Source organism: Hippopotamus amphibius, chromosome 6 (genome assembly GCF_030028045.1).
Source record: "Hippopotamus amphibius kiboko isolate mHipAmp2 chromosome 6, mHipAmp2.hap2, whole genome shotgun sequence".
Lineage (NCBI taxonomy): Eukaryota > Metazoa > Chordata > Mammalia > Artiodactyla > Hippopotamidae > Hippopotamus > Hippopotamus amphibius.
Window position 1 is genome coordinate 57246026 of NC_080191.1, and position 23984 is coordinate 57270009.

The following is a 23984-nucleotide window of genomic DNA, read 5'->3' on the forward strand; positions in this document are numbered from 1 at the left end:
ACAAAGAATTATTTACTTTTTCCTGACACCATTTCACTGAAATTTGGCTATGTCAAATGTTTAAGTGAGAAATGTTTTTTTTAATTAAATAGATAAGTTTAATTTCAATGTGTATGAACTCATGAACTCCAACTCATAGAATTTGAGATCTGAAAGAGAAATCCTTGCTCTCGGGGAAGCCAGATGACATTTACGAAGTCCAGTTCTGAGACTGCCGTGCTGGGAAGAGCCAAGCCATGTGGAGAGTCCCAGGAGAACAAAGTGCTGGGAGAAGGAGAAACCAAGGAACACAGACATGTGGATGAAAAGTGATCTTGGAAGTGGAGCCTTCTGTGCCAACTACTCCAGTGGAAACCACATGAATCAGAGGAGAACTACCAACCCAAGCTCTTCTCAAATTCTGTTCTGGGCAAAACAAAGAGGTCCTCACTCCACCATTTTCAATAAGTAAGGTGGTCCTTATTTCCTCCTTCACATATTTAATATCTAAGAAAACGTTGAAACCTTTTCTTGGATATTAGGAATAAACCAAAGATGCTCACTGTCATTCAACAACATTATATCAGAAGTGCTCATTAAAAAATAGTAAGAATTACAGTAATTAAAAAATAAGAAATTCAGATTGTCAATATTTTCAGATGATATGATTTATACATGGAAAAGAATCTACATGTGAATTATTTAAACTAAAAAATGGACATAGAAGGGTTACTAGATATCAGCCTGATATGTAAAAATCAATAAATTATCTATGTGCCGGCAACAAATAGCACGGAAATAAAATTTATAAGAAGATACATACATAGCAACATCATTGTTCCAAATGCATTAGAATGAATCTAACAAAAGATATGTAATACTTCTATGAAGAAATCTATGAAACATTATTGAAAGAAATTAAAGAAGATCTAAACAAATGGAAGGATATGTCACATTCATTAGTGAGAGGACTCAAGACTGCAAAGATGACTATGGTTAGTGCTTTTTCTTTGCTGTTAATTTTATCATCCTATGGCCATAAGGATATTATTTTACCTTTTCTTCTAGAATTTCTGTTGTTTTGCCTTTCATTTTAGATCTACTATCTACTTGCAAATGATCTTTGATTCTGGTTTCAAATAAGGGTTAATTTTCATTTTTCAAATTTATAACCAATTTTCTCAGTATCAGTTATTGAAAATACTGTCATTTCCCCATTGGTTCTAATCATAAAGGAAAAATTTAATAAGTCGGAACTCACTAAAATTAAGAATTTCCATTTACCAAAAGACAACAGTAGGGATTGTAAAAGCCAGTAAATGAATGAGAAAAGATATGTGCAGTACATATAACCTATACAAGGCTATATACCAGAATGCATAAAAAAAAAAACTCCTGTAAATCGGTCAGAAACAGAAAAACCCAAAAGAAAAATGAGAAAAGACTTAAGAGCCATTTCACAAAGGAAGAAATCAATTAGCCAATATACGTATAAGGTGCTTAACCTCATTGACATTCAGTGAAATGCAAGGCAAAACTGCAAAGAAACGTCATTAAACACCTGTCAAAACCATGAAATTTTAGAGGACTGACAATAACAAGTACACTGTAGAGCCAATGAAAACACTCAAACACTGTTGTTGAGAGTGTAAATTAGGGCAACCATTCTGGAAAACTGTTTGGCAAAGTCTGCTAAAGCTGACTATGTGCATAGCCCATAACCCCTCAGTTTTGCTCATAAGTGTACGTGCATAAAATATGCATGCACGTGTACACTGAAAACGTATAAGAATATTTCTAACAGCTTTGTTAATAATAGAGAAAATGTTCAAAATAATCCAGATGTCCATCAGCTGGAGAGTGGATAAATAAATTGTGGATTAGTCATACAATGGAATACTACTTAGCAATAAAAAAAGGGAAACTCCTTATCTCACAGTCATGAAATATTGAGAGAAAGAAACCAGACACCAGAGAATACACACTGTATGATTCTGCTTATATAAAATAATAAAACTGGCAAACCTAGACCTCAGTGTTTAACAAAGCACACCGGGGTCATAAAATTATCCAGGAATGCAAGGAAGTAATTACCACAAATGGCAGGAGAGTGGTTACCTTTGAGGGAAGGCAGGGAGTATTTACTAGAAGAGGCCAAGAAGGGATTCAGGGGTCTCACCAGTATCCTATATCTTGACTCAAGTGGTAGTTACAAGAACTTTTGCTTTGTAATAAAGCATAAAGCTATTCAACTTAGTTTTGTGCACTCTTCTAACAGGTTGTATATTTCAGAATAAAATTTATTTTAAAAAGTAAGATTTAGTAATATGTATCTAAAAGAAGAAAAACAGAAAACAAAAGGATATGAAATGTTAACGTTTAAAAGATGGAAACAGATATCCAAGCAAACATGAACCAAAAGAAAGCTGTGATGACAATTTTAATATCTGAAAATATAAAATTCATGGTAAATACGTATTTATTATATTTATAGCCAAAAATACAATCAGAAAATATAACCTACATAAACATATAAATATATTGCCTGAAGCAACCACAACTCATAGAACTGGAAAGACAAATATATAACTTGGCAATTATAGTTGAAGATTATAGCACACATCTCTCAGATATCAATAGCTAAAGCAGACAATAAATAAACAGAAATATAGATGACCCAAATGACACAAATCAGTAAATTTAGATACACAGAACTCTATACTTGAGAAACAGAGAATAAACTCTCATTTCAGCACAGATTGTATATTATCAAAAATTGACAAAAGTACTATATTACAAAGGAAGTCCTGATAAATTTCACAGAACCAGTTTAACACAGATTATGTTCCCTGAATGTAATGCACTAATTATAGAAATTAATAATGAAAACATAGCTTTAAGAAGTCTATATGTGTGGAAACTAAATCTTGCACTACTAAAAACAATTGGATAGATAATCAACAAGGACCTGTGTCTAGCACAGGGAACTCTACCCAATATTCTATAGTAACCTATATGGGAAAAGAATCTAAAAAAGAATGGATATACGTATATGTATAATTGAACCACTTTGCTGTGCACCTGAAACTAACACAACATTGTAAATCAACTATACCCCAAAATAAAATAAAAATTAAGTTTAAAAACAATAAAAATTTTTTAAAAATTTTAATTGGATCTAGAAGGAAATCAAATAAGAAATATTTAGAATTTATCACCATTGAAAACACTACATATCTAAAGTTTTAGGAGACACAACTAAAGCATTTTTCAAAGGCAAATTATACCTTAAACACATTTATCAAAAAACAAGAAGGAATGAAAACAAATAAATTAAGAGCTTAACACATGAAACTAGAAAAATAGCAAAATAACAAACCCACAGAAGAAATAGTAAAAATAAAGGCAGAAATCAATAAAATAGAAAAATATAGAGAAGATTAATAAAACACAAAGCTAATTCTTTGAACAAAAATTAGTAAAGCAGAACTTCAGCAAGCCTGATAAAAGGGGAAAAACTAGATACAAAATAAAAACTTCTGAGTTACAGCTCTTAACCTGCCAATTAGTCAGCCTGAAATTAACATCAAAAAATTTCACTTGAATGCAGGTAAGTAGTTAAAAAAAAAAACATCTAATATAGAAAGACTACCCAATTACCTTTCTTGTAACCTGCTCTCCTGAAAAAAATAAATATTCTTTGCCAAAGTCTCACATTTTTTCACACATGGATCAGTGGGAGTAAAAATCTAATTGAAAATGAAATAGATTATTCATAAAATCAGAGAAACTTATTTTCCCCACAATTTTTTCCAAGCAAAATTACTTAATATTTAAAAACTAATTATATTGGACAATTGTATACATGCAAAATTCAAAATCACACAAATTGGAAAATTACTGTGACGTTTCAGATCTGCTGCTTTCTTCCACCTCTTAATCTTAGGCCTTTTTAACACAGACCCCAATTTCTCAAAGCTCACTAGATGGATCTTTTATTGGCTATTTACTAATTTTTGTCTGACCAGCTCCTTTTACTTTAAGGAACTGCCTCTTCCCCTCCTTGTGGCGCTGTCAACCGTGTGGCCCCACATCCCCCAAACAGGAGCAAGTATATGGCTTAGGTCTGTCAGTCATTAATTCATTCCTCAAATATGTATTTGCTGACTTTGTGCCAGGTAGTTTTATAGCCTGAGGATACGATATTGAACAGAATAGATCAAACCTCCTGCCCTTACGGGGTCTACATTTCATAGGGATAGACAAACAAATAATAAAATAAGTAAAATAAATGGTATATGAGACTGATAAATGGGGGAAAATAAAATAGGGGAAAGTATCATAGAGGGTTGTGATTTTTAAATGGGTGGATAGAAATGGACTCACTAAATAGCTGACATTTGGGTAAAGCCCTGAAAGAGGTGAAGAAATAGCCAATGGCTATCCAAGGGTGAAGCAGCCCAGCTTTAGGGAACGGTCAGGGCACTGGCCCCAGATTGGGATGGAACGTGTCTGGCATGTGTGACGTATAACAAGGAGGCCAGCACAGCTGAGGCTAAGAGAGCAATGGAAGGAGAGCAGCAGCAGATAAGGTCAGAGCAGGTCATGGAGGTCGGATCATGCACATTTCAGTTGTCTTTTTTTTTTTTTTTTTTTTGAGTTAGGAATTATTTTTATTTTAAAGTAAAGGAGAGATTTGAATTGAGAATTATGTAAATTATTTAAGGTTATACAGCTAGTAGGTGAGAGAGCTGGGTCTGAACTAAGGTCATATATAGTAACAAAGACCAATTGATTCTCCTTTGTTAAAATCACTGATATTAATCTACCTCTTTTTCATTCTTACTTCTCCAAAGTGTAGTTCAGCCCATCATCGCTTGGCTTGGACCACTTTGATTTGATTTCCCTTATCTTGGTTCATATGTCTCCATTTCACCTTCAATACTGCTTCCACATAAATCTTTCTGAGATCTGATCATGTTACTTGTCAATTAAAAACCCTTCAACGGCTTCTCATTGACTGTAGGACGTGGTACAAATTTGTCAGTGTGGCCCTCCATGAGCTGCATCCTCCATGAGCTGCATCCTCCGTGAGCTGCATCCTGCCTTTCTCTTGTATTCTCTCTTAGATCTTGGTGGTCTTTTAAGTGATGGTTGAAAACTCTAGCTTTCCTTGAAGTGAAACTGGCAAGCTTTGTAGGGTTTTGATCTGACAAACATATTAACAGCTCTGGCTCTAGCAAAGAGACTGAAGGGAGCAAGGATATAAATTGAGACACCAGTTAAGAGGCTCCTGCAGTCATCCTGAGAAGATGTGAGAATGTCTTGAGCCAGAGCAAAAACAGTAGAGGTGATAAGAAGTAGATGGACCAAAGTACTTATCCTCTGTGACACAATGGCCAATTCAGAAAGGAGTACATGAACCAAGTCAGCTAATCAGGAAATTCTACCTGGAGAATTAGGAAAAAGACCAGTCTTTTTTACTGCCATTTTAGTCATAAGTGCAATGCAAACCTGGAGTTAGGAGTGGCCATCTTGGTTACCTGGTGGAGAGAATACAGAATGAAATCAAAACAGTGAGAAGCAGAGTCCAAAGAGAGAGAGAAAAAAAAAAAATATTCCTGTGCCACAAAATGCTGAATCAGACATACTTTAAAAGATGTACACTTGAATATGTCTTGTGAAATTTCAGAATTTCAAAGGTATACAAAGAATTCTAAAAGTTTACAGACAGGATAAAAAGGTATTATCTAAAAAGAAACAAGAATAAGAATGATATGATTTCTCATATGCAACATGGATGTCAAAGAATGTTGCAGCCAAGCCTTGCAAGTTCTAAATGAAAATAAATTTTCTACATAAAATTCAATATCCAGTCAAACACACAATCAATCATGAGGTCAAAATACCTTCTGAGACGTGTTTATTCCCCATGTACCAGGCAATAAAAGTATTGCCTGGTAAAATACTCCAATAAAGTGAAAAGGAAATTTAAGGAGAAAAACATGAGATTAATATTCAGGGAAAACTGAGCATGTAATGGGAAAAAAGAGAAATTATGAAAGACAATCTATTAAAACTCTTCTTAGTTTCATATTCCTAGCTCGATATCCAATGAATTGATTGTGCAATTAATCTTCACTGTATTTAGAGTAACATTTAACTTCAAGTTATGGTTTTATTGAGAAGAAAAAGAATACTATTAATAGTACAAATAGAGTCTATCAATATCTCAACTTTTGAGGACCATTTTTTTCCATTGTTGATTATATCTATACCCTCACTAATTCCTTGTCAGTAATCCTCATTTTATTTATTCCTACCTAAAGTCAGCAAGTAAAAAATGTGAAATTAATGTAAAAAGATTAAAATAGCTTATCTAAGGAAAGCATAGTAAACCATAAGGAATTAGAAATGTGACTGACTTAGGAGGAAAGTTGCTTCATACAGGTGCCTAATATAAGAATTTCCAGCAAAATTCATCAAAGAAGAAATGACTGGTTCTCCGTATAAGTAGTTTTTCTCTCCTCCCTGGGCCCCCAGGAAGACCGCCAGCCCCATGTGATAAGGAGAGATTATATGACCAGTTCTGGCCAATAGGCTCTGGGTGGAGGTGATGTGCAAAGCTGCCAGTCTAGAAAAGAGTGTGAGTTCTGCACACCGTCTCCTCATGTCGCAGCAAACCCTGAAGCTACCTGTTGCCATGGTGATGCCACAAGGTGGTGAAGCTTCATCAGCTTGCACCCCTGAATGACTATGTGGAGTGGAGGAGCCCTCCCCTTCTCATGTCAACCAGTATTGACTATACAGTGTAAATAAGAAATTAAGAGTTTCTTGTGTTAAACCACTGAGATGTCAGGGTTAATCTGCTACCATAGCATAGCCTAACTTAGCTTGATAAGGGCTAGTGTTGCCTTCCTGATCATTAACAGAAGTCCTCTCTAATTTTACTTAAGTTAGGTGTAAAGTAAACTGACATATACCCAAGGTAGTTAATCCCTTTTTTGAACACGTTAGTGGCAGGTGATTTTATTAGGAAAGACACTGATATTTCTACTCAGGACAATAAACTAAGGGAAAATAGAATGTCTGACAATAAGAAATCTTTTGCTCCAAGTAAGCTTATTTCTCTCCTCTTTTTCCTCAGTGCAGAAAGTTTTCTAGGAAAATGCCCCATTAATTTGTGCAAATAACTTCAAAAGATTTCAAAATATTTAGCTAATACCTATCAGTTTTAGAATCATATTCTGTCCCTTAGAAAGCTGTGTTCATATTCTGAACCAAAATTTAAGAAATCACAAATATCGGGACTTCCCTGGTGGCGCAGTGGTTAAGAACCCGGCTGCCAATGCAGGGCACATGGGTTCGATCCCTAGTCCGGGAAGATCCCACATGCTATGGAGCAACTAAGTCCATGAGCCACAACCACTGACCCTGCACTCTAGAACCCACAAGCCACGAACATTAAGCCCACGTGCCACAACTTCTGAAGCCCACACCTGGAGCCCGGGCTCTGCAGCAAGAGAAGCCACTGCAATGAGAAGCCCAAGCACCGCAACAAATGGTAGTAGCCCGCTCACCACAACTAGAGAAAGCCCAGCCCACAGCAACAAAGACCCAGCACAACCAACAAATAAATAAATTTTTTTAAAGTTTATTAAAAAAAGAAATCACAAATATCATTAAGCAGACAAATTAATAGCCCAAATGTTAACCTGCCCTCTCAATAATTTGAAAACCTTGCAGATTCTGTTTCAACGAATAACCTCCTTATAAGCAATTCTTCAGCTAGCCACTTCTCTCCTTGTAATCTAGTCCCCATCCCTGTTCACACTGGTATATTTTGTGCAAAAGAATTATGAGCCTTCAAGAAGAAAACATATGTGGTCACTACTCCTTCACTGCTAAAACACAAGATTTTAACATAGAGTTTATTTTAAAACAAGCCAAGAAATCCTTCGAGCCCAATTTGTTTTTCTATTAGAAGTCTGAGACTTGGCCCCACATATTTCTGTTCTGGAAAAACTCCATTGACACTCTGAATCACGTGGTAACATAAATTAACATTGTGGGTCTTAGAACATAATACTCATAGGCACAGCAAAAAAAAAAAAAGAACAGGAAAAATTATAACCTTGTATTCAAAATGTACTCACATGAAACTTAACAATATTCACTGCCCAGCAGGAACATGTCAAAATAATTAGAAAAGCATTCTGTACTTAAGAATTCTATGAAGACTGTCAGTGAGAAAGTAAAATGGTACAGTTGCTGTGGGAAACAATATGGTGGTTCCCTAAAAAATTAAAAATAGAATTACTATATGATTCATTAATCTGACTTCTGGGTATGCACCCGAAAGAATGGGAAGTAGGGTCTCAAAGAAGTATTCGTACATCCATGTTCATAGCAGCACTATTTCCAATAGCTAAAACATGGATGCAACCAACCAAACACGAATGGATAAGCTAAATGCAGTATACACACGATGGGATATTCAGTCTTAGAAAGGAAGCAGATTCTGCAATATGCTGTAACATAAATGAACCCTGAGGACATTATGCTAAGTGAAATAAGCAACTCACAAATAAGTATTTGTCACAAAAAAGACAAATACTATATGAAATATTTAGTCAAAATCGTAAGACATAGAGTATAATGGCTGTTGCTAGGGCTGGTGGGAGGGGAGAATGGAGAGTTACTATCTAATGGGCAAGTTTCGGTTCTACAAGATGAAAACAGTTATAGGAAATGATGATGGTGATGGTTGTACAATAATGTGAGTGTATTTAGTATCACTGAACCGTAAGCTTAAAATGGTTCAAATGGTAAATTTTATGATTATATGTGTTTCACCACAATTTTTAAAAAGTGAAAAACATGTGAAAAACAGAATAATCATGGGGCCAGAAATCTAGGTACATACGAATGAGAATTAATTATGAACTGTTTGCTCCCATTACTCATACTTGGACTGAGAACTATGTAAAATATCAGAGTGACTATATAAGCAAGCGTCCTTTACTACTGCTTAATGACAACAGTAAAGATCAAAATTATTAATATGATTTTGCATCAAATTGGAGGACATTTAATTATCCTAGTAGCTCCTAGAGAGAAAGTAAACTTCTAACTTTGCTAAAAAATATCACAATAAGGCCTGTTTTTATGAAATCTGAGATCCAGAAATGTTTGAATGTATGAAGCTAGGAAGATGGGAGATGGAGCCTGGGAGAGGGACAAAAGCAGTGTTATAGAGGCGACGTCTACAAAGTTGGTATAACTAGGAAGAAATAAAGAGTCTGAACTTTGCCTTGATGTTGCCTTTGGGTGGAATCAAGACAGTATATCAGGATACTTGAAGAATTAAGTTGCTAGAAATTCATAGAAATCATTGCCAGATGCATTCCACTCTTAAAAACCATAAACCTGGAATAAGTGACGAATGTAGAAAAATCTCTGAGGTACAGATTCCCCAGGGGTTGACAATCTCATTCATTCATCACCATCATAACTGACATTTACTAAGTGCCTAACTGTGTACCAAATATAGTTCTAAGAGCTATTTTCATATTGACGCATTAAATTCTTGCAACAGCTTTGTCAGGTATTGATACTATTACCATCTCCATTCAAAAAGTGAAGAAAGTGAGGCAGGTAAGGGTTAAGTAACAGGACCAAGGTCACGCAGCTAGTAAGGGTCAGAGACAAGACTCAAACCCAGGCCATCTGAATTCAGAGCCCGCCCTCTTCCTCACTATACTCTGTCTCTAATTTTATTCAGGGACAGAATTTCTATAATGCTTAACAAGACTCAAGTCATCTAATTTAATCGTTGGTTGCACAGCTGAGAATCATCTTATATAAGAAGAATCAAGTTTTATAGGAGACCATAGAGTTCATCTAATCCAGTCTTTACCAGTTCAGGGTCCCCTTAAAACACACCTTTTTCTGATAACTAGCCAGATTCTTTCTAGATAGATACCCTTCCTGATGGGGAGGCCTCTGAACTGAGGATAGGAAATGTTTTACTAGAAAATTACTTGACAACTTTTGAAGACGGTAAAATCTACCCATTTTCATCAATACTTCAGGATAACCAGTTTTATAAACCTTCAATGAAAAGTACAAATATGAAAAATATCACTTTAAATTCCTCATGAAACGTTATGATCAATAAACCATAACCTTCTTTACCATAGAAGGCAATGTGGGAATCTTATTGACTGAGTCATACAATTCGACACATCAACAAATACATGTCAAGATTAGGAATTTCTGTGTTTGAAGACATCTGAACAGTGAAGTAGGCAACAAAAATAATTTTGTTGTTGTTGGACAACCAGAACAATGGGTTGTAACAACTACAAAAAGAAAAAAAGAGGGCAATGCATCATGAGTAAGAATGTGTCAAAGATAGTTGCAAGATAGTTGGAAGTGGTAGAAAGCACATACCAGGGAGAAAAGTTTTACTATTACTGCTATTGTTTTTTTACTTCATAGAAAAATAATAGCACTTAATGTACTAATATTTTCTGAAAAATTACTAGAATTTCAGTTATATCCATGGAGTCACAAGAGTGTATCCTTGATAGATATCTGTGAAAAGAATGCTACTCTTGTATTCTCCAGCAAGTTAAAAAAAGAGTTAAACTAAACAAGACATGGGTGTCCTAGTCAGGAACTAAGACATATTCTTTTTAAATCATTTTATAAACAGGAAATTAAGGGAATAATGAGAAAAATTAGAGACATATTTATAGAACTCCAGTCTTACCTAGATCATTAGGGATGAACTTTAAAGATGAGAACATCTTAAGATTATTTTACTTTTATAATTACTAAATATAAACATTTTATTATAGTCATTAGTAAATTTATATTAGTAAATGCTTCATTTCTAGAACTTTCAATTTACATGTGGGGATCTAAATCCATAGTTGTTTGTAAAATAGATTTTTCACATAATTATAGTTCTATGGTACTTTGATAGTTTGGTATGTCCCTGACCACTAAAGGGCTCAAACAAGATAATTCCATTAAAAAATTGCTTTACTAAACAGCTCTCCTGCTGAAAAGTAATCACCATCAAGAATCCACTTTCAAGGGAAATCCAGAGGCCCAATTACAGTTGGTTATTTATTAATACTATTAGCTTCTCTCTGCATTAATCCTAGCCTGGGGATAAATATACCTAGGCTACTATAATTTGGTTCACAAATTAGAATAACAAAGTTGAGTACAGGCTGTTCAGGCCATAAACATCACTACAAGAAAGAATTAGTTTTGAAGAATTCTCAATTACATACCAAAAAGCTATGAACTTCCTCCTTCCAATTCCGGTGCTTCTAATCTGTACGAGAAAAAGACAAGAAAGAGGTCATCAGATTTCTGCCAGGACTCAACTGCCTGGGAGGAAGTTAGAGTCCTACCACATCAACCCCAAGAGGAGGCAACAAAAAAGTAACCTGCTCATCATAATAATTACCAGTATCTCTCCTGGGGAATGAGACAGAAAGTTCTATCTCATAGAAAATAAGAAAACCTGGGTAGTAACTAGTGGAAAATCATAAAACTGAGATCCCCCAGAATTGAACTTTTTCTAAAAAATATAATAAAAATAATATTCTAACCTCTTGAACACTCCTCAAGGTGCATTTCCACTTTTCCTTTTTTTAATTTTTATTTTTTATTGAAGTATACTTAATTTACAATGTTTCAGGTGTACAGCAAAGTGATTCAATTATATACATAGACATAATTATGGTTTTTTATTGAATTATAGTTGATTTACAATGTTATATTAGTTTCAGGTGTACAGAAAAGTGATTCAGTTATACATATATAAATAGCTATTCTTTTTTAGATTCTTTTCCATTACAGGTTATTACAAGATATTGAGTATAGTTCCCTATGCTGTACAGTAAATCCTTGTTGGTTATCTATTTTATATATAGTAGTGTGTACATTTTAATTCTAAACTCCTAATTAATTCCTCCCCTCCCCTTTCCCCTTTGTTTTTTTTTTTTTTAATTTTATTTATTTATTTTTTGGGGGGAGGGGCCCTTTCCCCTTTGGAAAGCATGAGTTTGTTTTCTATGTCTGTGAGACTATTTCTGGTTTGTAAGTAAGTTCATTTGTATCATTTTTTTTATATCCCACATATAAGTGATATCATATATTTGTCTTTCTCTCTCTGATTTCACTCAGTATGATAATCTGAAGGTCCATCCATGTAGCTGCGAATGGCATTATTTCATTTGTTTTTATGGCTAAGTGAGGTAGGTATTTTTAATCACCTTTTCTTTTTGGATGGAAATCTATCCAAGTGTATATAACCAGTAAGACTACTTCTGTGGCCAAAACTGAAGTATAGAAGTACTGTAAATATCACACTACAGTAAAAAGCCCTCTATTTTCATGTCAAATATATCTAGGCATCTTTTTTTCTCTTCTACAACCTGCACTCCATATTGTTCACATTATATGACTTAAAGTTCTAGTTGTGTTATTTTAAATTGCAAGGTAATGTGATATTACGTTTTATCTAAATATCTTCCAACTATAATTATTTGAAATTATAATAGTTCACCAGAAACAATGTAAAAGTAGATGAATGTCCGCTGTATTGGATGCCAAGTCATTGGCTCGTGTTCATGTTTATCTTTGCACTTAGTGTACCTAGCAATAAACCAGCTCTTTCTTTCTCCCCAGAACAAGATTTCCCCTTCCCAAAGCAATGAAAATATCCTTGTTTCATGTTGTAGTAATCAGCATTTGTACAAGAACTTCATAGTATATTAAAGTCATTTTTAATTTTTTCCTTTTACAATACCTCATAATCCCGGTATTGTTTAGTTGAGGGCCAAGTCAAGGAAAGTTGGGGTATCAGTGTATGCAACTTGATCACAGCCAGCAGAACGAATCTCAAAGTAGACATTCCAACCAGAAAGAGCACAAACAGGTTTTCCCATCCTATAAGTCAAGAGCACTGATAGGGCTAAAAGCCAGAAAACTTTAATAATAATACTGAAATTTAAAAAGCAATGACACCCATGTCTAGGTAAATGTGACTGCAGATGTTAATCTGGGTAGTATTCAGACTCTGATTACTATCTAAATCATTTTGAGCTTGGGAAGATCTTGAAGAAGTTGGGTGCTATTTTCTGCTGATTAAAACCACTTTGCCACCTCCAGAAAGCCGTGTGCTGAGAGGACAGATCAAGACCCATTTACTCTTCCACCCATGCACAATTTCTCTAACACTCAACGATCTGAATATCTCATTTCAAAGGAAAAGAGTAATTTCAAATGCCTGAGTAATGACAGTGATATTATTGTCCTTGTCCAGTGTACAATTTCATAAGGAAGCAGAAACAGAATCCTGAAAAGTACCCAAAGAAGGACCAAAAGGAACAGAATTCTCTTTTCAATGTTCACAGGGTTCTCCAAGCGTGACCGCATTTTCTTTGGGGGTGGCATATTACGCACCCCCTCAAAACGCTATATCTTAGCCCTAAGAAAAGCATCATTCTTCTTCATTTGAATTTATTTTCTAGGCCAAATACAGTAAAGAAAGCTGCATTTGAAGACTGTGCCTTGAATATATAAATTGTAGCCAGACAGAAAGAGTGATGAAAAATGTTTCCAGCGGTGAAGTCTTTAATAGGACATGTATCATTCATTTCTCCCCCACCAATCCTCAACAGACTCCTATTGTCTTCAAATAACAATGAGAGGCTGCCTGCAGTTAATTTAATCATTGTAATTTCCTAAGAAATAAAGACTGATGTCTATTGAAAATTATTCCAATTATGTCTTTGAAAATGAGTTCAAAACTCTTAAAATTACTACTTTCAGTACTGTATTAACCTCTACCAAGTGTTATTAATTATTCTCATAGTCTTCTTAGAGCAAAAAAATGACATTAGTGCCTAACTTTTTTATGCAGTAAAAACTCAACTTGGAGATGCCACAATCATTTTTAAAACTTTGGTCAAATTCAATCCACTTGAGGTCTAATCTAATGCTTTTCTATTACATCCCAAGATGCAATTTCTCTGATTAAAAACAAAAACATGGCCAAAATCCATTTTATTGCATCACATAAAATCAAACTATGCAACTACTTGAAGATAAGTAGAAGGTAAGCAGAGAGAAAGGATCTCACAAAAATAAAAATGATGAAAATAACAATAGCCAACATTTATTAAACTCTGATTATCACTTCGTTTGTGCCAACATACGCTAAATGCTGCACAGGCATTCATCATTTAGTTTTCACAACCCTGTGAAGTCGGTGATGTCTTTATTCCCATTTTACAGATGAAGATGACTGCCCTGTAATATGCAGCTCTGCTCTGTTGACAGCTGCCTCCTCAATGCTCATAGGTGGCTGCCTGTGCTACCCCAATTTCCTCTAGATGGCTCCCCCCCACACACCTGTTTCTGTTCAGTACTTTGATGAGGACTCTCCACAGTGACACATGCTTTCCTTTGACCATATTTTTCTCCCTCCAGAACCCACAGACACCTAGAAGAGGGATTGTGTGGGAAGGGGTAGCGAGCAGAGAGGATCTGGGTCAGCAATCTCTGCACCCACAGCCCTGCCTCTTCTCACGCTGCCAGACCTCCCTCATCTTCGCTTTTGCCCGGCACCCAGGCTCTCCCTTCAGTCCAGCTCCTTTTGGAAGCCTCTGTCCCTCATTCAAGTCTGCCATGTCTAAACCAGATAAGTTTAGCCCCTCTTCCCCAGGATTCTTGGACCCCATGCAGTGCACCTGGTCATGCCTCTGAGTCCTTTCTGAAGCTGCTTGGCTGTTCACCAAATGCTCTCTGCCAGCCAGGAGTGACCCTGCTGTGATATGCACATGTGCATTAGCTCTTGCTTGGCTGCTAATGTCACCTAACTCTGTCAGTTGTGTTGGCCAACTCTCATCCTCACACAGTTCAAGAGACTATGTTCCATGAGGGAAGTCAAGTTCATGACTCTGAAACTTCTCTGTGCTTTGATATGCTGTGAACTCTACGTACATTTGATGGGGATGAAAGGAAGCACAGGGAGAAAGAACAGAAAGGGGAAGAGGGCAATTGGATGGTGTGTGATCGTAGGTCTTTGGCCAGCCAGAACGCGGCAGGAGGCCAGGCATGGGAGGCCAGGGAAAGAAGCTGCCATAGAAGAGGATATAAACAAGACAGGCGGACATGAAACACAAAAGTCACTTCTCAGATTTACCATTCCTTATTCTGCTTCTCCCGGAGGTCAATATCACATCTTTTACTTGTGTCCGCCCTCTCTAAAGCTCCATCACACTCCCTAGAAACTCCTATGAGTGCAGGTTCATTTGTGTCAACTTCCTGCACCTAGAAAGACTCCCTTCTGTACCTCTCCCTGACCAAAATGTGTATTCCACATAAAATGCTGGTTCATGAGTATCAGCATCAGTGGTTTAGAGTAAAGACAGAGGAACATTAAAGTAGAAGAGGCTGTCGGGGCCCTCCCGCCCACCTTCCACCCACCTTCCGATGGTGGGAGGGAGGGGTGGATGGATGGGATGTAAATGCTAAATGCAGATTATGCAAGAAGCTTTCCCCTTCCCTTTCCTATTGGTCTAAAGTCACTGCATTTCTAGTTGTTTGGTCCTTCTTGCAAGGGCAGGCTCCTGATTCACCACCCCTACCATGAGCGTATGTGTAAACCCAAAGTTGATAGGCACATCTGACATGGTGCCTATTATTGAGTGTTGGAAGGAACAAGGTATCTTCAGAACCCTTGTTCACCATGTCCTTACTCCAAGGTTGGCTCTGTCAATAAACACAGCATTTATGCCACTTTTTAGAAAATGAAGTTTTTAATATTAAAAAATATATATTTGCATTGTTTTAAACTTTAAAATGCAAAAGAAAAAAGTTAATAAAAGAGAATAAAAATAAGCCCAAATTTCAGAGATACCCACTCTTAACTTGTTGTGTATTCCTGCTCCATTTTCTTCTATTAATTTGGAAAATTTTTAATGTAATAGGGATATTCCATATATACAGCTTTGTGTCTACAAAGCCGAAACTTAGAGCTCTGAACAAATGGAGATTAGAGCTAATATTTGAGCTACTTGACAAGTCACATTTAGATCCTTTAATCACAGCAGAGGCCCTGACATTCCACTCACTTTATCAGGCATGTATGAGATTTTGGACACCACCCTAGTGAGCTGCAATGCTCTGAAGAGCATTCATTTCTTATCTCAGTTGTTGAGCAGGAGGTCCTAGGGTGCAGAATAATGTAAAAATCCACATGGACATTTTCAGTGTTTGAAACCAACACATAAAGCACAGAAGTGCTTTTGAGAACAAGACCAATAACTTATAAGGCTCAATGACTGGTGTCATCTCAAAGATTCATTGTTTAACATTTCTGTGTTCTTTTGAGAGGAAGGCTATATAAATGACAGAAAGCCAAGATTGCTTCACTCAAAGTCCACTGAAAAACATGGGCTTCAGGATCATCTGGCTCTACTTTAGAGAACTATAGAAATTTTTTCTTAGAAAAAGCTTTGACTGGGACGAAATGAGAGAGTGGCATTGACATATCTACACCACCAAATGTAAAATAGATAGCTAGTGGGAAGCAGCTGCATAACACAGGGAGATCAACTCAATGATGGGTGATGACTTAGAGGGGTGGGATAGGAAGGGTGGGAAGAAGTTGAGGGAGGGAGGGGATATAGGGATATATGTATAAACACAGCTGATTCACTTTGTTGTACAGCAGAAACTGGCACAACAGTGTAAAGCAATTATACTCCAATAAAGAGTTAAAAAAAAAAACTTAGAGGGCATATTAGAAAACATACTATAGTTCAAGATGAAACCAGTAAGTGTGGACTTGCCCAGCTGGCCCAGGCTCTCCCCACCCTCCTTGTCTCTTCTCGTACCTGCATAGAACTCTGCCTGCTATTGGGCATAGAGCAGATACCCGAGTTCATGAAGCTCTCATGGGAGGATTACTTGCTCAAGGTTTCAGTTGGAGAACCACTGACAATAGCTTTTTTTTTCCTTTGGCTGCATTGGGTCTTTGTTGCTGCATGTGAGCTTTCTCTAGTTGTGGCAAGTGGGGGTTACTTTTTATTTCAGATGTCATATACACAACACTTTGATTTAACAATCTCTCAAATTGTCCCCAAAATGTCTTTTTAGAGTTGGGTTGCAGAGAATATCTTGTTACTAACAAACTAAATTTAAGCTAGCAGCTTAACTTTAACTTCCCAAACATTTCATGAGTTATTATAGTCAATTATATCATCTCCAATCAAGAGGACATTTTTTTTTTGCTCATGCAAGAAAGAGACTGTGCCCAGTTAATTCAACTGAAAAAATGACGTAAACCCAAAGAAAGCAAAGGAAACAGAGAGCATCCTTCCTTTAAAGAATGAAGAACTGTTAAGGGTCTCTTCTCCTTTCCATAGAAAATGAGTAATTCTTACTAAGGTTATCAGCGTCAGCATCCTCACAAACACACACACATGTAATCAAAGGAAGAAAGATTGCCAGTGTTTCTGTCTATTGCCGTATTCACCGCAGAAGTTCTCATGAAATACTGCTATTTCTTTCACAGGAAGGTTGTGAATCATCCCTGCCTTAAAATGCTATTGTCAGATTTCCCTGGTGTTGCAGTGGTTAAGAATCTGCCTGCCAGTGCAGGGGACACGGGTTCAAGCCCTGGTCCAGGAAGATCCAACATGCCACAGAGCAACTAAGCCCATGCGCCACAACTACTGAGCCCATATGCCATAACTATTGAAGCCCATGTACCAAAATCCCAAGCTCCACAACAGGAGAAGCCACCACACAATTGGGAATGAGATCTTCCCAGAAGAGGGCATACATTCCCCATGTCTACAAACTTGGAAAAATTGGGATTCTGAGATATGGTAAGAAAAATTTTCCTCCTCCTTCTGTCTCTGCCTTGCTCTCTTGAGCCTGAACTCTATGGAATCTTACTAGAAGGCTTTATGGAGGTGCTGCAAAGATGGCCACAGCCATAGGGAGGGAGCCCTTGGAGCAGGCTTGGAGAGAGGAGAGCAAAAAACTTTCACGAGGGTGAGCTGTGGTCTATGAGTTCAGAGAGCCTGCATATAGAGAAGGATATACTTGTTTTGTTGTTTGTAGGCTACATTTATGTTGCTTGCAATCTCTTCTTTGCACAGTTAGGTTATCACCAGCTGCTCAAGGGCAGTAATAACTTGCAGTCACACTCTACTTTCCATTGGCCAGTTCACCTGGCACAGTGGCTCAGGACCAGAGATCATAGTACTCTCTAAACAGCTCATGTGTCTCTCTGTGTCTATGGGTAGTGGGGGGAGACAGGGCTTCTAATGAACAGAACCAGAAGTAAATGTGGGGGCAAATCCTTCCAAATTTTATAGCTCACAGCTGAAAGAAACATGAAAGAGAAATCCTAAAATTTTACATTGCCAGCAATAAACTGTGAAGCCAAAAGAAGTTTTTTGAACAATCAATGAAAATGAAAAACAATTCTAATCAACTTATGCTAGACAGACTGGATTATCTTTCTATGTTCTCTAGAGAAAAATGACTATAAAATCATTATCATGTGAAGAGACAACCAAAAAACATGCAGCTAAAAATGTAGGGGGAAAGGATTTTAGAGATAATGTCAGGCAGTTAATTTTTAAATGATCTTATTTTTCTGACTAATGTGCTGTTTCTGATATTTTGTCAGCTTTTTAAAATTTGAAATTTATTGTCATTTCTGCCATGTCTTTTAAATACTGAGTTTCTTTACAAGTTTCTCTTTGTAAGTTTGTATTATATTTCCTAAAAAAATCCTTGAAATCATATGAGCTTTGGGTCTCCCAAAATCCAGATCCACCCTGTTTATCTCCGATTTCTCACATTACAGCTTGGTGTCAACTGGGCTATGATAAATGATGGTAGGAGGGGCTGAGGGGGGAATTGGGGACTGTGACCATATTTGGGTCATCATCTCCTGGGACCATGAAATGGTGGTAGCCAGAGATTTGTGATGTTTCCAAAGGGCATGAGAATCTTGGGCACAAGAGTTCAGGTTATATGATCCAGGCATCCCTCCAACTTTGAAATATTAGTGTGGTATTTAGTGAACTGTGCATGCAGCTTTCCTGTTCTCCAAGTTATTAAAGCATTTGTTTAATCTGCAGCATAGAATAGCTGCATTCCCATGCTTGCCAAGAGCATTAAATCCAACTGGCTGGTTCTCAATCCATGTCAAATGCTCATTTACAGTAAACAATATTTATATAATATGTTTAAAGGCATATCTATTACTTTATATTGCAGAGTTATTTACTCTCAGAGTGCTGAGACCTCAGGAGGTCTGTGATTCCCTGAAACTGTATGCAGAATTTAATGTGTCTGCATTTATAGCTTTCATCAGTCTCAAATTGGTCCATGACATGTAAAAATTAATAATTACTAATCCACATTTCAAGAATAAGTACCTCCAAAGAGGTGGTACTAAAAGTAAATAAATAAAAATAAATAATAATACCTAATACCTCCAAAAGGTTAAAAAAATTACACTACATAGTTTAAAATCCATTTCTATATGAAGTTGGGCCAGTAGAAACAACATGAGTAATTTACACTGAGAAATGATAAGAGATAACCCAATAAAGGAAGGGCAGTTTTCAAAAGTACTGTTAATTTCATTCCTCAGTGTATCATTGCTATGGGCTAAATTGTGTTACCCCCAAAATTCAAATGTTGCAGCCCTAACCTCCAGTGTGAAGGTATTTGGTGATGGGCCTTTCAGAGGTCATGAGGGTGGAAACCTCATAATGGGATTAATGTCCTTAGGGAAGAAGAGAAAAGAGAGAAATCACTCTCTTTCCACCCCATGAGGACACAGCAAGAAGGTGGCCACCTGCAAACCAGGAAGAGAGCCCTCACCAGAACCCAGCCATGCTGGCACCTTGATTTGGAACTTTCCAGCCCCCAGAACTATAACAAATACATGTCTGTTGTTTAAGCCACCCAGTCTATGGTATTTTGCCATAGCAGCTCAAGCTAAGGCAGTCATTATGAGGCAAAGCCGACAGAAAAATTTTTTCTCTAGTTTTAGTAGAGAAAGTGTTGGGCATCTCAGGAGATGTGATCGTAAATCTATAACTAGTTTGTTACTCTTTGCATTGAATGTTAAACTTATAATCAAATTTGCCATTGTACTCTAGTAAAGTCTAGAACCTTCCCACATACACTTTGTATATTAACTTTACTCCAAAACACCTTTTACATTTCATACCAATCTTTTCTTTTTTCTCACCCACTAACTTGTAATTTTATTACATTTTTCTGTATGTATTTATGAAATTGCCTCAAATCCTTTGAAAAACAAGGCAGGTTATAAGTAAGAGTATAAATGAGTGAATGAATGACATTTCCATTTGAGAATTAAAAATATAAATGTTCATAACTGCATTGGGAATTATATACAAATATTTATTTGAAGATATTTTATGTCAATCATGCTCATAATCCTATGAAAATGATTTTCCTATTCCAGAGGTCCTTCACTTGGGGCTCCAAGAGTCCTGTGAACAGAATTCAGGGAGTCTGTACACTTAAATGGGGAAAATATGTCTTCATTTTCACTGATCTCTAACTGAAACTTAACATTTCCTTCAAGTATAAATACTGGCAACAAAGCACCAAAGTATCATGGGCATCTGTGATTTTGTTTCCCATGGAAACCACAGGTATTCTTACCTCCTGTAGCGTTGTTGAAGGTATCTGCAAATATCATTTATGCTCCTCATCACTATTCAAATGTCACCAGACTTGCTGCTAGATTGTTATTTACTGCATTAATAAAGAAGCACATGTATTACTATATCATACATTTTTATTATTATATTTTTATATATATGATTTCTTTGTAATCCTTTGTATTTTGTTTCATACATTCCAAAACATTATTCTGAAAAGCAGTCTATAGGCCTCTTCAGACTGCCAAGGGTGTCCCGGATAGTAAAGCAGTCAAAACTCTGACAAACACAAACTGTTTAGGCAGCATTTTACAGAGTGTTTGCAGGTATCTTCCTGAGCACTATACTATGACTAGAGAACGGTGGCGTCTCTTGATTAAAGAACAGTGGCATCCTCTTTTAAATAAAGTGGAATATTAGAAGCTGCACAAGTCTTGTAAGGTTACAATCAGCCCCATGCAATAAATCCATTTCTGAAGTCTGCATTTATTACTTCTGAGAAGACATTGAACAGCTTTGTGAAACTTTGGGTCAGCATTTCTGTGACTAAGAGAGAAAAACAATTGGCTTAACATTTAAAACATCTCCTAAGAAGCAGTACATTTAACTCAATCAGGTGAAGACTTATTATCCACTTCACAAATTATCCAAGCCCTTTCTTTTTCTTTTCTTTTTTTCCTTTGTGAGTCAGCCTTCTTTCGAATTTTTATCAGACGCTTTGGTACTTTTAGCACAACTGAAGTAGGGCAAGAATAAGGAACTAAAACAAAAAAGGCTGTCAGTATGATTACTCAACACACACTTGAAAATTATTTTTAGTTACTACTGTGACATTCACAACTAGGACCTGATACAATGGAACGTATGTGCTTGTGTGGGTGTGTTAGGGGGTATAGAACACATGTGGTGAGACCACTCCCCAAAGGCCATGGGCAACAGCCTTTGTTCCTACTTCCCAAATTCGTTCACGGAAGATCAGGAGAGAGAGTAAGGACTGACTGTGCAGATTTACTCTCACCCCCACTACTCTGCCCTGCAACTACAGCCGGAAGTGGGGAGAGAGGCAGCATGGTGGGTTCCTGCAATGGTGGAGTTTATCCTCTCTCTCTCCCTTTTGGGCCAACAGGAGGGTATTAACCCTGGGCCACCTGCCCCTATTCCAATGAAAGTTGTAGTCGGAAATCGAAGTTGATAGTTCGATGACAAGGTACCAACTCCTCTGAGTACACATCACTTTGTATAACTAGTAAGTTTTCCAGATGGCTGATTCCTTACCTTTTAAGCAATGATACTTTTTTCATGTTTGCTATTTTAGACAACTGGATGTATTATAAATGTACTATATAACTCCTACGTACTTAGAAAAGTAGCCTGTAATTAGTTTAATCTTATATTGATGACTCTGAGTCAATATTGAAAACATCCACTTTCTTACAAGCTGTGAACTAGGAATGTTGCCTGCCATATCAGTAAACAAAGGATGTTGCAGCCCTCAAGCCAGCACATCTCAGCCTCCCCTGCAAGTGAATCCTGAGGGAGCTCAGGATAGAAACAGGATGCCCGCCATCTAGCTGGGCAACTGCTGCAGGCACCCCCGACGGTGCCCCCTGAGGAGACGCAGGATTAGAAAGCGTAGGAAGATGCACATCGAAGGTATGATTTCAGTGAGCCCAGACTCTTGCCTCTTCCCATACATAGAAAAGCACTAAATTCCTTAACTTCAGATATCAGGTTTTCTTTAATTAACAGTAATCTTCCGATGTTCTGACTACCTGGTCTTTGTTGCAAAAACTCCTATATATCCCGGCTTCCCTGCTGCCTCTTTGGAGCAATCCCTCAGAGTAATCTAAGGGCCTTGTCCCCCAGGCTTGAAGTCCTCAGAATGTCCACTGAATAAAACATAACTCTCAGCTTTTAGGAGGTGCATTTTTTTCAGTTGACAAAGGGTAATCCCCAGGATCCATTTGGGGTCTTTGAACCTAATTTGAATTGATGCTGAGATCTTTGAGTTCTTACAACTGCTTTTTCCATTTTTGTCTAATCTTTTCTTGTCAGACATTATTTCTCTTTGTTTTCAGTAATCCTGGTGAAGAATTTTTGTATGCTTCGATAGATTTGGAAATCAGATATGCAGTAATGAAGAGATTGAGGGCTTGAGGGCATTTTGAATGGAATAAAAACTACAGCGCATGAGACTTACTATTTATTGTTTGTGATATCTACTTGAGTATTCACAGATTTTTACTTATTTGCCGATTCTTTGCTGTGTGTTGGATGTGTGAGATTATGGTACAGATAACTTCCAAATAAATGAGGTTCAACTGCACTTGGTTTTCTGTGTAAATCATTCAGAGAGGCCACCTTGCTCTCATGAATATGTCTATATACGAGCTCAGAGAAATGCTTATCACAGTTATTGACTGATAGCAAGCTTCTGCCTTTGAGTTAAAATCTCCTGAATCTAGTAACTGAAATATTTACAGATCTTGACTACACAAACCTTGGGTCCTGCCGTCAGAAGTCTGAGTCAAACATTCATTTTCACGGAGGCAGCAAAACTCAGTTTTCCCACTTCCTCTTTCACCCATGCTTAATTTGTCTCATTTAGTTGTAACCACGCCACGTGGTGGAAGGACTCTGGACACTTATTAAAATCCTGCTTCTGCCTCCAACTAGCTGTGTGGAACTTTGGGGAAACTATTGTTCTTACCAAGTCTCATTTTTTCCATTTGTTAAGTGATTATAATTTAGGACCTAGGGTGTTTGTGAGGATGAAGGGACATAATTCCCATGAATTTACTCAGTTAGAGTCAGGCACTTAGTGGATGCTTAATAATTCTTTCCTCTTTTTTCCCATGTTCCTTTATTTTCCCATTTGTTGACTCTGCAGCACAGAATTATATAGATCACCTTCAAAACGTGTAGTTATCATCCGCAGTCAGTGTTGATCAGATCAGCAACCCAGCAACTTTTGTCATTCTTACTAAGTCCCCAGCAGGTTTTGAATTCAGCTGTGTGACAGCATCGTCACATTGTCTTAGGAGCATATATAAGTCCATGTCCATGTCCATCAGCCCTTAGACCAGGTGTTTCTTGAGGGGAGGGTTGGCGTTGCATGTATGTTTTCCTTCCCAGTTCTTAACCCATCACCCAGGACATTACCAAACATTGAACAAATGGAAAAAAAAAACAAACAGAATGAAGAACCATTTAGATATCTTGAATGAATTTCTGTATATATGA

At 37.0% G+C, this 23984-nt stretch overlaps 1 protein-coding gene across 1 annotated transcript in view; it reads right to left on the reverse strand.

Annotated features, from left to right (window-relative positions):
• The window catches only part of IPCEF1 (interaction protein for cytohesin exchange factors 1), a 160831-nt gene that overhangs the window by 108965 nt on the left and 27882 nt on the right, over positions 1-23984 (reverse strand). The window contains exon 2 of the mRNA XM_057739945.1: positions 11289-11332. The gene's annotated coding sequence lies outside the window, so the exon portion shown is untranslated. The remainder of the gene's footprint in view (positions 1-11288; positions 11333-23984) is intronic.